This window comes from Rattus rattus, chromosome 12 (assembly GCF_011064425.1).
Source record: "Rattus rattus isolate New Zealand chromosome 12, Rrattus_CSIRO_v1, whole genome shotgun sequence".
NCBI lineage: Eukaryota > Metazoa > Chordata > Mammalia > Rodentia > Muridae > Rattus > Rattus rattus.
Genome location: NC_046165.1, coordinates 74,139,962 through 74,156,668, shown reverse-complemented (window position 1 = coordinate 74,156,668; position 16,707 = coordinate 74,139,962).

Genomic DNA, 16,707 nt, shown 5'->3' with positions numbered 1-16,707 from the left:
AGAACAACCTGCCTCTAGTCAGAAAGCAATATCAGAGAATGTATCTGATTAATACTTCTGAGGTCTGCTAATTTGTCTCTGCTCCAACACCCACTCAGAACTTTGGCTTTCTCGTTGATTCTTGATTAAAATTCCTTGGATAGCCTCGAAGTACAATCCCTTAGACAAATTTAATTGCCTTTAAAAGAAAAAAAACTGCCAGCAATAGAAAACCCAGTAGGGAAACAGGCACTCTTCTAAAGACCAGCCACCCTGAAGACAGTTTTGTTAGTGGAAACACATTAGTCTTTCACAAACTAAGCAATGGTGATATTTACAGAGCACTTTAGAAAAGGTCGGGGACTGTCTGCCCACACAAACCATGCGCTTGCTTTTGGAAAACCTGCTACTCCAACAGGTTTTCCGGGGGTTCTATGGAACTTTCAAGGTTTTTGCTGTTTTAGGGTATTTAATATATATTAAATTCGTTTTAATATAACAGAAAACTTCCTCTCCAATCAACCTCTTAGCAGGTATGGAGACAGAACTTTCTTTACAGCAAACACTATCTCAAGGCATCGAGAACTCAAGATCCTAATTTTTAGGCCAGTGTTTCCTAAAGTGGGGTTCCACTGGTGGAATGAAGGTTCGGGGTGGGGGGAAGCTTTGCAAGGAGGGGTCCATGCAGTGCAGAAAACTGGGACCGAGCCGCCCAGTGCTGCAGAAGGGGCCAGCGAAGGCAGAGGGCGCCACCGTGAGGCCCCCATTTCAACGCTTGTCCTTCTGATTGTGGTGGGTTAGAGATCACAGGCAAGCTGAGTTATCAGTTGAAGAGACATCAGACAGTGTGGTAAAAGGGGTAATCCATTTATTTTGAGAGAAGTTTGCACTCCGAGATCATACACGCAGCAGATCACAGAAACACACGCAAGCATGAAATTTAATTTTTAGGAACTCTTTCCTGGGGCTTCCACAGAAAGCTGCAGTGAAAGGGAAATGGTAATCATGACACGGTAATTACAGAGGGCTGGGGAACGAAGAACTTTGAAAACGTTGTGTTTTTATGGTTTCCTTAAACACGAGGCCGACTTCCGTGTTCTAGCAGAGAATGGCGAGATCAACACCACGGAGAGAACACTTTTAAACTTCAAAATCATGAAGAAAGAACGACGGCCATGTCTCCCTGTTGTGCTGCGCTCACTGGTGATGCAGAATCTAGAAATGTGATAAATATTGACTTACCCGGCTTCCAACAGATGGAAAGAAACGTAAAACAAAGCAATACATTTGTGCTTCGGGCATGAAATGAGTGGGAGATTAGACGGGGGCTCCCCTGGGTTAATACGAGTAAGCAAAGTGTTTATGCCCAACCTCAGGCCATTTTCAGCAAATATATATGGGCAGAGAAAGGAAAGGACAGAAGGAAGGAAAAAATAAAGGCGGGGGGAGGATGAAGGGAGGAAGGGAGGATGGAGGGAGGAAAAAAAGGCAAGAAAGGAAAAAAGCCAACCCCTCACTCTTTCCAAGGGCAATATCAATTCTCCTTTTTAAATTCTCAGTTTTTTAAAAATATTGAAAAACAGTAGCAATTATGTTTAAATTTCTTGAAAAATCAAGTTCAACCAAAAGTCTTGAACTGAAGAATCAATAGTCATTTGTATCAGGAGGGAAGTAGGATTTGGTGTGTCCAATGTTGGTGTGTCTAATGTTGGTGTGTCTAATGTTGGTGTGTCCAATGTTGGTGTGTCCAATGGTGCTATGGAAGGATGCTAGTGCAAAGACATGAGTTCTCTCCCAAACTCCAGCATTTAAACACCAAACAGAAGTGCATTTTCTAATATTTCTACTCAGATTTTCTCTGAGAGCAAAAGGCACAATGTGGTAGACATTCGAATGGTAGAAATTTAGCACTGAGTCTCCGGTAGGCATTATCACGCTGGTGTGGGGGGTGGATGACCCTCCGTTTTGAAAGAGAAAGACTTTGAGGAAACGTTTTAGGAAAGTCTGGATGGAAAGGTCAATTTTTCCTTGAAAGCGCTATGCCAGAAAACACAAGAAAAGATGAAGGTGAATTTGCCAGTCCTGGGTTTGGTTGAGGCCATTTGTGGGAACGGCGGCTTGCTTTCACATCAGAGAACTCGGGTTTTACACATGAGGATCTCCAGAGCATCATCCTCACAGCAAAATCATTTGTCAGATTGTCAGAAGTACCGCCATCCCCGAGCAGGTGATTTCTCTTGAATTTGTGTCTACACAGGGCACGAAGGCTGGAGAGAGTCTGGCTACAGATCTGACTGGCAGCTCCATCAGCCACCCCTCTCCGGATTGATTGAGCTGCATTTAAGGACGGCTTTTGGTTTTCAAGCTTTTTGTTTACATTAAAAGGTTGGGTTTGCAAGCAAAGGTCTGCTGTTCCCTCCAGCTCGGGGCTATAATCCAGGCATATTATCACCGTGTTACAGGGCTGTATGAGCGATGGTCAGGTTCCGCTATCGTGTGGTTCTCTGGGGCAGCCTGACTCTAGGGGTTGTGGGGTTTATTTATTTGCAATAGAAGATTTAAGTTCTGACTGGGGAACCTTTGATTGTTGTGAATAACAAAACTCTGCTTTTCATTGGAAAAACCTGTATTCCGGATATGTGGAATACACCCGTAGCCTCAACCGGCCTCCTGACTATCAGAGTCAGAGCATTTTTCTTTAAGGAGTACGTACACTGTCTGCACAAGCCTCCGTGTTTTATCGCAGTTAGAAACAAAACAACAACAACAACAACACAGAGAACAAACCGAACAAATCCAAAAACCCTCTAAAGTGCTTGGATTCTTGGGTCAAGAAAGCAGAGATAATATCCGCTAGCTTCTAACCGCCATCTTGACAGGGTTTTATTGTGTCCAGACAGGACCCCACTCCGGGGCCCTCCCGCAAGCATGGCAGATGAACAGGAAACAGGCACGTTCTCTTCCTCCCTTCGGTGGATCTTCTGCTGGTGTACACAGCGAGTAAGGAAAACTCAGCAGAGGATGAAACACTTTTTAAGCGTTTCGGGGGCAGCCACTGAAGTCCATTCCACAGTAGGCCCAGAGGAAAATGCAGAGAATAGTAACTACAGTTGCAGAACCCTGGGCCAGCATACCAGAGAGGGAGAAACTGTCCACGGTCTCTGGTTCCCTTTGTTTCACATGGTTGGTATTGTTTACGATGCCTGCCTTTATTTCATAATGTGTTTACCATGCCTCAGCGTGAGGCCAATGCCTTTGTCATGGACTTGATGAAAGAGGAGAGGTCGGGACGTTTCCACACAGGTAGTGGGACTGACTCCGGAGACTTAAGTCTTACTTCTTCATGTTAGTTTTTTTTTTCAAATGATACTTATAGAATTTTAAGCTTCCATCTGTTATTAAATTCTATGCAAAATTGATTTTTGGATTAGATTTTAGTGAGGTCTTTTTTTTTTTTTGCCCCCATTTTCAATTATAATTAAATCCTCCATAATCATCAAGGGTTGAGTGGAACTGGTGTTGGCGAACTCCAACTGAGCGTCAGTAACTCAGTGTGAACAAGGTTAGTGAACCATGTTAAAGGGACAGTATTGCCTTTTCATTCTCACTTCAATGAAACTCAACTTATAATAAATAAATTTGCATATTGATACTGCAGATGAAATCCAGAAATCGCACACACTCACATGCACACACATACACACATGCATGCACGTGCATACACACACACACACACGTTTCACAAACTGGAAATATAAACCGTTCACTTCTCTGAGAACATTTCTAGGCACGGCAGCTGCCAACTTCCTGAAGTGGGTTCTCACAGCCTGCCCATGGTGACTTGGCTGCAGCCGACAAGTGTGGACTTTACACATGGACACTGACTGCAAGACAGAACTGAGATCTAAAAAGAAATGAATCACACTTAGGGACGTTTCCAGCTTTTGTTTCTCGACTTTTATTGACGCTGAGACACAAACGATGAAGGTAAAAAAAATATCAAGTCGTTATCTGTAAATAAGTTTAGCTGGTTTAAAAGTGATTCTGGCTCCCTAAATTTAACTGAAAAAACACATATATCTCTTTGAAAGATGCAAAATATAAAAAAGTATATATGCTTAATTGCAAGCTTGATTGAGGAAAAAAATTTTTTATCATTAAACTTTTGTTAAAAAGAAAAAGTGTCTGTAAAAGATATTGTGACACATAACCATAAACTCGAGTCACTGGAAATGCTCCATGGGCCTTCTCCTGATAGTTTTATGCGGTGCAAATTGCAAAAAAATTCTAAGCCTTAAGAGTGACTAGAATTAGTTCCCCAGGAAGGGTACAGGAGAGTCCTCCTGTATCCAGCAGGCCACCACACTAAAAGACATCTAGTTAATAGCACTGTCAGAAAAATATCCAGCTCCTAATGATCAAAGTAATTAATATTCTACAACTCATACCCCTGACCCAGCGTTTCAATAAAATAACCCAACCACTGTTCATGTAAATAAAAAATAAAGAACAATTTCAAAATACATTCAGATACCCAAACAAAATTAAGCTAACGTCAACAACTATGACCCACCGGGTGACAGTGCGAAACTGGTGGGAAGGAGAAAGACACCTTCCCAGCATTTCTTCAGATGTATTTACTCTTTAAAAAGTACCCAGCTCTTCACTTGGAAATCTTTACCCAGTGGATTCAATCTAAATAGCTAACAATTTGTTCCACTTACAACTCATGTAAGCTCTAAATATGTGGGGTTTTTTTGGGGGGGGGAGGGGAAGTTATGTGAGTATGGATGGACACGCTTGGCAAGGCACTATTAGATATATACAAAAAGCTCTCCCAGACAGCCTCTCTAATAAGGCAGGAGATGAATAATAACCGCACGACACAGAATATGTTTACTTAGTAGACACACCGTACTGAGGAGCGTTCTAATGAATAAGAAATGTTTTATTTCCCGGGTCTGAGACACACAGCCAAATCACGAAGAATCAAAGCAAAACTCCAAGTATTAGGTAACAATCAGTAAACTTGGGCAGGATTCTTTTTCCCTCTCAAGTTTAATTGGCTCATTGTTCCCAAGAACTATAAACCGTAGGCTGGGTGGCAGTGCGGAGTCTACTCCTATAAAGGGAGATTAACATACTCTGGAACTTTGCACTAATCCTTGTTTTGAGTTAACTCAAGCAGATTGGATTAGTAATTCTTACCTACCACCCACTAGAAGGGACCCCGGATTCTTGTCTTTGACAGCCGGTGGGATTGTACACCTTCTAGGCATTAGCCTACTACTAAAAACATTCTTGGGGGAGGTGGTGGTGGGGGGACTGTGTTCAGAGAGAAAGAAATTGTATATTTGGAGGGCAAAAGCCCAGGGCTCTCAAAGCTTACCAGCCCCCAGTCCATTATCCTCGGTGCACTTTTGGTTACTGTGGGTGTGCTTGTGTCTTCTGAGGTCATTGGTGAACTGGCTTACCTTCCCCCACATCTGGGGAAGGCTGCTCCATGAAGGAGGAGGAGGAGGAGGAGGAGGAGGAGGAGGAGGAGGAGGAGGAGGAGGGAGGGGGGAGGAGGAGGAGGAGGAAGAGGAGGAGGAGGAGAAAGAGGAGGGAGGAGGGAAGGAGGAGGAGGAGGAAGAGGAGGAGGAGGAGGAAGAGGGGAGGAGGGAGGAGGAGGAGGAGGAGGAGGAGGAGGAGGAGGAGGAGGAGGAGGAGGGGAGGAGGAGGAGGGCCTTCTTCCTTACTCCCCTTGGAACTGTTTCCACATCCTTTCTTTTCTCTCCTCAACTCTCTCAAGACCCTGAAGAAATAAACCATGCAGTTCTCTAGAAAAACCATTTCTGCTCAGTTCTTAAGGATCCAGGGCTCAACACGGCAATCAGTGTGGAGCGCTAACTGAGCTCCTGCCCTCAACACCAGGACATATAGGATTGTGATCCTATAGACTGGAGCAGGTCACCATGGGCCCGAAGAATTTTGATTTTTTCCCCCATCTGTGAATAAATGCTTTGAAATCCTTTTTGGTTCCTACATTTAATTTTCTAAAAATCATATATACTGTCCACGGCTATCCATGACCCATGTGCTGCTTCTGCCTGTGCACAGTCGCCTAGAAACAGACTGGTGGCCTCATTTTCTTAGAATCCTTCACTCCAGAGCAGCCAGATGGCCCTTTAGTCGTGATGGCACACAGGTAATAACTTTTACCCATTAAAAATGATGAGAAACAAGACATTCCTGCGTTAGAGTGAGATATAAACGTCAACTCTTAACATTATTTAAAATAACCACAGGAATAGAATTTGAAGCAGACAGAATTGCCAATAGGTTTAATGGATTATTTTTTTAAGGCTCTGTTGTTTAACATTATTTTGCTTTCACTCTTTTTAAGTGAGTACTGGCTAAACGAAAACACCGGTTGGGCAGTCATTAAATGGTGGATAATGACCTGCAGCTTGGAGGAATTTGGGAAAGGGAGATAATCACTTAGCACCTCAGTGGTGCCTAGAGGCTGGACGATTGACATCCAACCCCAGGTAAACAGACAGTAGTGTTCCATTTGCACAGGACAAGCCGAGAAGTTGTGTAAAGGGCTATCAAGTTATACCGGGATTTGAACCTCTGTCGACTGCAGCCCAGTATACCTGTCATTCCAGTACCAAGTTTCTGATGTTTCTCGGCAAATAAGAAGACAGTAAAGGTCCTGAGAAGGTGGTATCGACCAAAGGAGTGAGAGGAAGGAGAAGCTGGGCCGAGGTGAGCTGTGAGCCAGGTTTGCCTAGAAGGGGCAGCGAGGCAGGCCTCTGGAATGTTGTTAGCAGCAGGGGTTGTCAATGAGAGCAAATAACCTGGAAACCTAACAAGGCTCACAAAAGTGGAGGCGTGCTCTTCTAGATACAGCATCGCTGCTTCTGAGCTGCGGGTCCCTCCTTTCCCGCAACCACACAGCCTCATGGTGCCTTAGCACCCAGCCAAGACGCCCTCCTGAGTCTCAGAACAGCATCGGTACTAGACCCAGATGCTGTTGCCAGGGCCCCAGTGCCTTGTCAATGGCATCTTCGTCTTATAATACCGTCTCCAGGCCTCTGTGACCCTCTGCCACCATGGGCTTAGCACAGTCCTCTACTGGAGTTTGTCTCAGGGGCAACAATCTCCTTTTTCCCTTCCTTCCTTCCTTCCTCCCTTCCTTCCTTCCTTCTTCCTTCCTTCCTTCTTCCTTCCTTCTTCCTTTCTTCCTTCCTTCCTTCCTTCCTTCCTTCTTCCTTCCTTCATCCTTTCTTCCTTCCTTCCTCCCTTCTTCCCCATTCCTTCTTTCTTCCCTCCCTTCCCTTCCTTCTTTCTTCCTCTCTCCCCCTCTCCCCTCCTCCCTCCTTCCTCTCTCCCTCACTTCACTCCTCTCTCTTTTCCTTTTCATTCCCCCCATCCCCCAGTATTTAACGTCTTTGATTTGAGACTGAAATCTGCCCCACAGGTGGTGCCCGGTCATTGTCTCCGTGTGAGTCTGTACACCATAACTTGCTGAAAGGCTTGTGGAGAAAAATTCCAGAAACTGTCCTACCGCTTCTGGAAATGTTGCATCTGTAGGCCTCTTGATGGCCCAGGGACATCCGAGTTTCCTTCTGTGGTTCACGCTTTCCACACTTCGCTCCCTTTGTTTATTAGTCTCGGGATACTCCTGTTACTTCTCTAAAGCCCTGCCCCATGGACAATGGACGCTCCAAGTGTGGGCTGGTGCAGGGGGAGTAGAAAAGTCTCTGTCGATGCCACCGTCCTCAATGCCTGCCACCGGTGAACCCTTCAGACTTTTATGTTTGTAAACTTTTGCCTGAAATTGAGTGTGCGTGAAATGAAAGCGTATGATGTGCTATGGGGCCCCAAGTTTCCCCATCCCATGCTTGTTTGGGGGCCCAAGTGAGAGAGTTTACATCGTTCTTACTAAATTCCTTCTTGTTAGATTTGGTCTGTTAAGATATTTTTAGATTCCGATTCTGTCACATCGCAAATAGCTTTTGCAATCAGTTCCAGGGCATTTGCAAGTGTGATTAGCTTACATATCAGGTACATTGTTATCCTGGTTATTAATAAAAGGGTGAGAGCAGACGTGCGAGCCCGGTAAACACCAGCGTCTAACCCTCTCTCCAGAGTGACATTCACAAGCGGGCGTCTGTACCAGCCAAGACAAGACACAGACAGAAAACCGAAACCACCGTAGCACTCAAGACAGAAGGAGTCTAACGTGGGGCAGTTGTTTCACAACCAATGGAAGACGTGAGCAGCAGACCACAGAAGCCTGGCACGACTCCACCCGAGACTGCAGGAGTCAGAAGCTGCTTCACTTAGAGGCTGGAATCCCCAAGTGGGCTGTGTTGGTGATCCGGCCAGCAAAAGAGAGAGCCGAGGGCTAGCAGGCATGTTGGACAACATGAGTTTGATCCTCAGAAGCCTTAATGGAGGAAGAAAACGGACTCTATAGGGTTGTCATCTGACCCTATACATGCCATGGCATTTGCACACCTGCACTGTCACATTAGCACACAGAGTAATGATGGTGATGATGATGGTGGTGATGATGATGATGTTGATGGTGGTGGTGATGGTGATAATGATGATGATGGTGATGATGATGGTGGTGATGATGATGATGTTGATGGTGGTGATGATGATGTTGATGGTGGTGGTGATGATGATGTTGATGGTGGTGGTGATGATGATGATGATGATGATGATATGATTATGATGATCATGATGATGATATGATTATGATGATCATGATGATGATGTTGATGGTGGTAGTGATGATGATGATGATGATATGATTATGATGATGATGATGATGATGATGATGATGAATTTAAAGGTAAAGCTGATCTAACTGGGATGTCTCTATCAAATCCCTCCCCTCAGAGCTCAGGGAAAGAACCCTTTGGAAAAGGAGGCAGAAGGAGTGTAAGAGCCAAAGGAGATAGAGGAGAGGACAAAGCCCTCTAAGTCAACTGAGCAAGGATCATTCATATAAAGAATTTGAAGCAGCAGGCACAGGGCAGACACAGGTCTGCACCAGGTCCTCTACATGGACTGTGACTTCCAGTTCAGTATTTTTATGGGACTCCTGAGTGTGTGAATGAATGGGTCTCTGACTTTTGTGCGTGCTTGCTCTTGGAGCTCTTTTATTTTATGTTTGCTTGGCTTGTCCAACTTCCCTGTGATTTTTTTTTTACTGTATATCACATTATACTTTGTTATATTTGATAGTTGTCTCTTAGAAGCCTGTTCTTTCCTAGTGAGAGACAGAAAGGGAATGGATATAGCTAAGAAGAGGAGGGGGTCAGGGAGGAACTGGGAGGAGTAGAGGGAATGGAAACTGTGCTCGGATATTGAATGGGAAAAGAATCTATTTTTTTTTCTTTTTTTCTGGAGCTGGGGACCAAAATGGGAAAAGAATCTATTTTTAATTAAGGGGGGAAGTAGAGCCGAGAGGTTGTAGCCATGGTAGGAGCTGTCACTAAAGGCCCTTGACTCCTCTTACGTGACCTCCGCCAGCTGGAAGCTGAGTGGTAAAGGCTCTTGGTAACCACAGCTTGGTTAGATTAACTGCTGTGATTTAGAGCAGGCAGGAAGTAGATTTTAAGTCATAGACATCCAGGGCTATCTAAACCACAGACCTTTGACATCTCCAACCATTCAGCTACTCACCCACTTGGCATTTTATCTCCTTGGAATGGCTGATACCCTCTATCTCTTTGGATAGAGTTGTTTGGTCAGTTAGTGATGGATTATTTCTGAATCTAAGATTGTTTTGTTGTTGTTGTTGTTGTTCACAAGAAAATAAGGAAAGAAATCAGTGTGTCCCTATCAACACCTTTCCTGAGGACCTAGCCTTGTAGATTAATATTCTACCAAGTGAAGAAATGAGGTTGCTATGTACTAAGTCTTAATGATCTTCACCTGCCCACACAAGTCCTCACAAACTACAGGCTAAGGGGCCCAGTTCAGCACATCAAGATTGCTCGTTGAACATGGCCACACCCGCTCACTTTTACTTGACACCAGAAAGGCAGCTGTGAGCTGAGCTGTTGTGAAGGTAACAGGATGGCTGTGAATCGGAAAATATTATCTAATGCTTTATAGAAAACGAAGACAGAAAGATACCAGCACCCTGCCTTAGGATTTGCAGACTTCAACTGTAGCTACTGGATAACAGACTAACTCACCCTGCTCCTGTCCCATTGGCCTTTGATGCCTCACGAGTTCTTGGTGTGTTTGTGTGCTTGCAGAACTCATGCCTTGAAATCCCAATGGCCAGTGTGATGGAATTAGGTCATGAAGGTGGAACCCTCCTGAATGGGCATGGTCCTCTCAGAAAAGAAGACCCAAGGGTTCCTCTTCATTCTCCACCGTGTGACAACAAAGCACAGATTCACCCTTTATTAAGCCAGGAAGTGGGCTTTTACCTCAAGCCTCATCATGGAAGCAAGCCCACCCCTCCAGCCACCAAGAACCACAAAGAGTGAAGGTTTGCTATTTAAACTACCCAGGATTCTGTCACAGTAGTCTGAACTGACTAATGCCATTGCTCCGTCTCTTCCTGGGAACTCCCACAATGGCCCATGGGAGCCTACATGAAAGGATTTCTCATTAATTTTCTAACCTTATTATCCTTCTACCTGCAGTCAATCCTATCTGGCTCTGGCTTGCTGGAATCAGCCCATTGAGATGTGAATTCTGAACACATAGCAGGCCCATGCCATAGTAGGACTTTCTCCTTGCTGTTCTGTTGGCCTGGAAAACTCTTGTCCCAGATATCAACCCGATGGTTCCTTTGCTGAAGGACCAATTTTCATGGGTCCTTTTCCGGACTTCTCTAGGCAGAACTATACCACCACCTTCGCCCTGCACAGCGTCCCTTATTAGTTTTGCTTTATGGCAATGTATGTCACCCTGTGATACATTGATTCGCTTTGGGTCTGTTACTTTCCTAGCCCCCAAGGGCAGGATTTTTGCCTTGTTTTTACTAAGGTATCCCTAGTACCTGAGGTAATACCAGGGAAATAATAGGTATGAAATATTTTTTTCTTTTTTTTTTCTGCTTTTAAAAGACAAAGTCTTAGATATTCCAACCCAGCCTTGAGTGTAGCTGAAGATAACTTTGAATTTCTAATCCTCTTGCCTCTACTTCTCAGATCAGGGTGAGTGACTATAGGTGTTCACTATCCCTGGTTGTGAGATGCTGGTCATCAAACCTAGGGCTTGTGCATGGTCCACAAGGACTCTACCAAATGACTTACTATACATCCCTAGGCCTACCATGAATTTTTTTTAATAAATAATTTCCAAAGAGCAAGTAACTCATTTAAAGTCACTATCTACTTCCTTACCACTTTTATAGATGGACCAACAAAGAGAATTTCAATATAGAAAGAAGAAAAATTATTTAACACTAAGGGTTTTTTGTTTGCTTGATTTTGGGAGTTTGAGTACAAGTTAACCACCAAAGACTTTACAGTCAACATTTTAGAAACCAAAATTAAATAGCTTTGACAGAGGGCATGGAGAGATGGCTCAGCAGGTAACAGAGCGTGCTGGCTGTCAAGGGTGATGACTAGAGTTCGATTCCCAGGACTTACATGGTTGAGGGAGAGAATCAACTCCTAATGTATACCATGGTGCATGGGACCCCCTCACATACATACCTAAGTAAAAGTACTTGTAAGGCTTTTTAAATTAGTGTTTTGTTTTAAAGGACCTCTACAGAACCAATCTGGGTACTCTAGGTAACAACTCTAACCTTTAGCTGCTGGTTCCAAAGACTTCTCTCCAGCATATCTCTCAAAGCCTTTCCATTGGTAAAATGTCTATAATGTGTAATTTAAGCCCACACGAGTATGACAAACATATCCAAGGAGCTCTGAGGTGTGCTTTTATGATTCAGAGACACAGGAAGCCCTTCGAGTGGCTACTTTAGAAATACAGAAATATTAGGAAATACCTTAAATCAAGAAAATTCATTTAAGAACGGTTGACACCCAAGAGAACGCTAGAGTTTGGGGAGGTTGTATGTGGAACCTGCTGCAGGTCATCTGGGTGGACTCTTTCCCCACAAGTCTTGCTTCTCTCTATTGTCCACATAGCTCTCCTTCTCAAACACTGGTTTCTCTAGATGTGCTTCCTCAGGTGATCTCCTAAGCCTTATTTTTTAAGATTTATTTAACTACGCATATATTTGTATACATGTGACTGCAGACACCTGCAAGTTCCAGGGAAGGGGGTCAGATCCTGTGGAGCCGGAATTACAGAAGGCTGTGAACAGTCTACCATGAGTACTGTAAGAACATGACTTAACCTATGGGGGATTTCCCACCCCAACCCCAACCCCCTCGTCTCTTATGTAGGACCCATAGTAATTATTATGATATTTACATAGGCTTTTTCTTCTCCTAGAGTTGAAGCTAAGAATGTGCAGAGCCCATGGGACCCATGACTCCCCAGTGCTTTGCCAATGTGGATTCATCACAGCAGTCACAGAGTGAACAACAAACAAGGACATTGACTTAGAATAATTACCATCGATTTGCATCCATTTCTTCTCCTCTTCTGAGTCCATAAAGAGGTTTTGGAAGTGACAAAAGTCCAAACTCTTTATATGCTAGAGAGTCTTGCTACTGGCCTCATGAAATAGCTGGGGTAAATCAACTAGACTGGACAAACTCTTTCAGTTCTCTGTCAACCAGCACCATTGGCTTTAAGACTGTCTTAGGGACCAAGCTGGTATTTTAATAGTTTGAACTATCCAAACTATGCATGTGTTCTTAATGTCAGTGTCTTTCCTCGTGGACTTTTAATTTTGAAATCTAAGCCATTAGCACTCTTTCCTTGTAGTCGAGAGAAGGTCTTGCAATGTAGCTAGGGAGACAAAAATCACCAGTGTCCTGCTAGGCCTCTTGGCTGCCGGGACTGTGGTGCGTTTCCACACACGGCTCTTACACACTCTGTGCACTACTTCTTGGTTGGTTCACATTCAATGTGTCTTTTCTTTCAGAGTGTGGTTGATGACAACACTTGCCTGCCTCACTCTCTAGAACTTTGTCTTTTCTTTCCTTTTTTTAAAAAATCATTTTAAAATAATCATTGCATTTAACCTTATAGGAATCTTCTACAAGTGTACAGATAGCCAGAATATTGTTTAAGGCCTAGACGATGCCATTCTAATTGCTGTAGAAATGAAACCTATAGGTGTTTGTTCTGAGTTCCTAGAAGGACATGAAGCCTACAAGAATGAACTTTGAGATGATCTAAGTGGTTTCTAAGCATTCTCTGACTTCTTCTAACTATGATGTTTCCCCTCTACTTTAAATCACTTTTATAGTTAATAAAAATATAATTAAAAGAAAGGTTCAACTGGGCCTCCAGTCCTAACCCAAAACTGTTTTGAATGACCTCCGTTTTATTTTCTCACAACAGCCTTTTGTTCTGGGTCTTTCCATCTGTTTGCTAAGCGCTTTTCAATGGAAGTCTCAATTAGAAGGAAAAGGGGAGGGGACAATCATCTAATTCAAAAATTAATTTGGAGATCAGGCTGCTGACTTAGGCTCATGCCAGCAACTTAAGGCTTTTCAGCCCGGGCCACATGATCCAAGGGAACTGGGTAGCAACTGTCTAGCTGCTTTAATCCTCCTTAATTTGAGTGCAAAGAAATTCACGTGTGTTTCTAAGAACGTTTTTGGAGTACAAGAAGTCCATTTCAGAGGACACTATCTAATGCCCTTGTTTCTCTGATCTTGCTGTGCTCCAAATTAATTTTTAAAGCCCACAGAGGCGAAGAGTGGGTTGGTGTAGAACAGGGTGGGGATAGGCTAAAAGCAAGTTTATGTCCCAGGTTATGGGAACAATTACTGATGGCATCATCAAAGATTCCCCTGATACCATATAATGAATTTTCTTTAGGTTGGGATAAAGTCAGGTTCAGGTACGGGGAAGATAAAAAATAGTGATGCATGGTATCAGGGAGCGAACCAGGTAGCTGTGCATACTACTTCCTGTTTCATAGCCTCTAGGCTCCCTAGTCTTCAGAGGAACTTAAAGTTCACAGTCAGTCTTCAAGCATGGGGGCAGCTTGGAGGAATCTACCTTGACTTCTATTTGGGAAAGGAAGAGCCTAGAATCTGTGAAGTTGGTGGGTTCCCGTGCACTTGAGTCTCATGAGAAACTTCTATCTAGGTTCTACTAATAAAAGTGTGAATCCGGGGTCTAGGCAGTGCTGGCGTTCTCTTTTTTCTTTTTCTTTTTTTTTCGGAGCTGGGGACTGAACCCAGGGCCTTGTGCTTGCTAGGCAAGCGCTCTACCACTGAGCTAAATCCCCAACCCCAGGGCTGGCGTTCTCAAGCAACACTGCTGAATAGGAGAGCTGATTCCTGGAGCTCTCTGCTTCTGTCTTCTTTGTTCTTCTACAGTGATTCCCATCCCTGACCCTCAAAGAACCTCCCTCCCTGTTGCAAAAATCTCTCCCTGCCCATGGTCTGCACGTCACTAACTGACTCTCTAGAAACTGAGATCAAACCATGGAGTAAACAGCAGTGATTAGTGACGGATCTCTTGCTATCTGCTAGCCACTGGTCTAAGTGCAGACAGCTACTTGATTCTCAGCAACCTTACGGGGTAGGCCTCATTCTTCTCCACGCCTTGTATCCTAGGCTAGACTTTCCTGAAGTTCACACTGAGATCCCAATCCATGAAATCTTTACACAAAGCTCCCAAAACCCACGATGTCTTCATTTCGCTTCATACTAGATAACTGGGAACACTTAGTGGAAAATCTCCTTCCCACATTAGTTGTTCCTGACTAGAGGTGGGAGCCTCAACAAAAAAACCAAGGCTGTGGTTGTGTGTTTCTGATCTGTGCAGCCTTCCCTCTGTCTCTGAAACCAAGTCGTAGAAGCAGCAGCCTGTTCTGGGCCTGCTGCTGCCGTCACGTAAGCTAAAGAGCCATGGTAGTTAGGGATGGAGAGCAAAGACATTTAGGAGTCAAACCTTTGGCTACGTGAATCATCAAAGTCACCTGATCCAACCCCCTACTGAAGCACGGATGCTCTGAATCCTTTCGGACAGCATTTCAGCCTCTCATTTCTGGTACCGGTGAACTCTGCCTGCCTCAGATCGAGCCCATCTCCATGTTCTTCTTAGTCATGTTGAGTAGACACCCACCTTTTCCGTGGGCTCAGTTTGCATGTATGGTGAAACCAGCATACTGGAATCACCTGACTCCTTCTCCTCAGACATTCCAAATAAAGTGACTCTCTTAGGGACACGGTCAGACCAGTGACGTGACAAAGAGGCCCAGCATTTGACAGTCCAAAGGCTGAGGAAAAGCAGGTCAGTTCTAACATTTTCCAGAATGCTGGCATGGAGTCCTTTTTCCAGGTGGTAATCTTTCAGTCCCTCCAAACAACTCCACTTAGTCCTCATGTCCCTGACCTTGATGGCATGTTTCTCCTGCATCTGTCTCCCCAGTCTTGGCTTCTACCAACCGCTCACAAAGTAAAGTAGAGTGCTTGCGTTAATACAAGTTTCCATGCATTTTGATAGTGGTGATCTAATTTCAAAGTCCCAAACAGTTTGAGTTTTCGCACGTGCTTCTTTTTAAGAACTTATGGTTATCTACTAAAAAAATAAATAAATAACATTGCCACTCTGATAAAAACCCAGGCAACAAATCAATAAGAAGCAGCCGGAAGATTTGAATAAAGAAATATAATATTTTGTGAATGAGATGCCTGCCCCCAAAAGTAATCCAGTTTACTTCAGGCTTAACCGTTTGGCTTCTAGAAGCTGGGCGACTGTGTTAGAGGATGAAGGTCTATGTTCTTCAGGGACTTGTCACTGGGAGACACTGATGTTGTAACAGGAGGGACTCGCTTCTTGGCCTCCAAACTCGACTCAGCGTTTCGCCCAGGCTGAGAGGCAGCCCTGGCCCCGGGCCAGGTGTTCAGCGTCTATGTGCAAACTCAGCTGAGGAGGAAGGCACCAAGAAGTAATTAAAACAGGGTAAGGAACGAGACGGCGAGGGCTGGACGCTCTCCAGCACGTATGGCGGCCAAGTTCGGGGGCCGTTGCCTAGACTAGTTAACCCAAGGAAAAAAAAAACCATAGTGAAGACGTCCACACTGCATGACTGTATTTTGCGTATGTGGCAGAAAGAGTCAGAAAGCTTTGTGCATGCTTTACTGTGGTTAAATAACTTTAATCTTCCTGATATTTTTACCCACTGCTTAAAGTGGATTTGAGTTAACGTTTTAATTTAATAATTTGAGTTTCACCTCTTCATAGAAGTAGTCACTGCACAACCAAACGAAACCAAACCACCACCAACAAAAACAAGCAAAACAAAACAACACAAAAACCCCACAAGACAAAGCTGAGTTGTTCAGGCTCAAGGTTGTAATGAGTTGGAAGAATCGAGGCCTAGCGCTCCTAAGTCAGTTGTGAGTCTCGACTAGCTGTAACTTTCAGTATGTCACTTAAGCTTTTGAACCTGTGTGGACATGTATGAAATGACTACAGGACCTGTTTATGACACTTTTTCCAGTTGAGATGAAGGCAGGAAAAATCACCAACTCAAAGCCAGTCTTAGATACACGGTGGGTTTGAGCCTAGCCTTAGATACACGAGGCTGTCCCAAAAGCAAAGAAAAAAGAAAGAAAAGACAAAAAAGAAAGACATGGATGGAAACTGAATGGC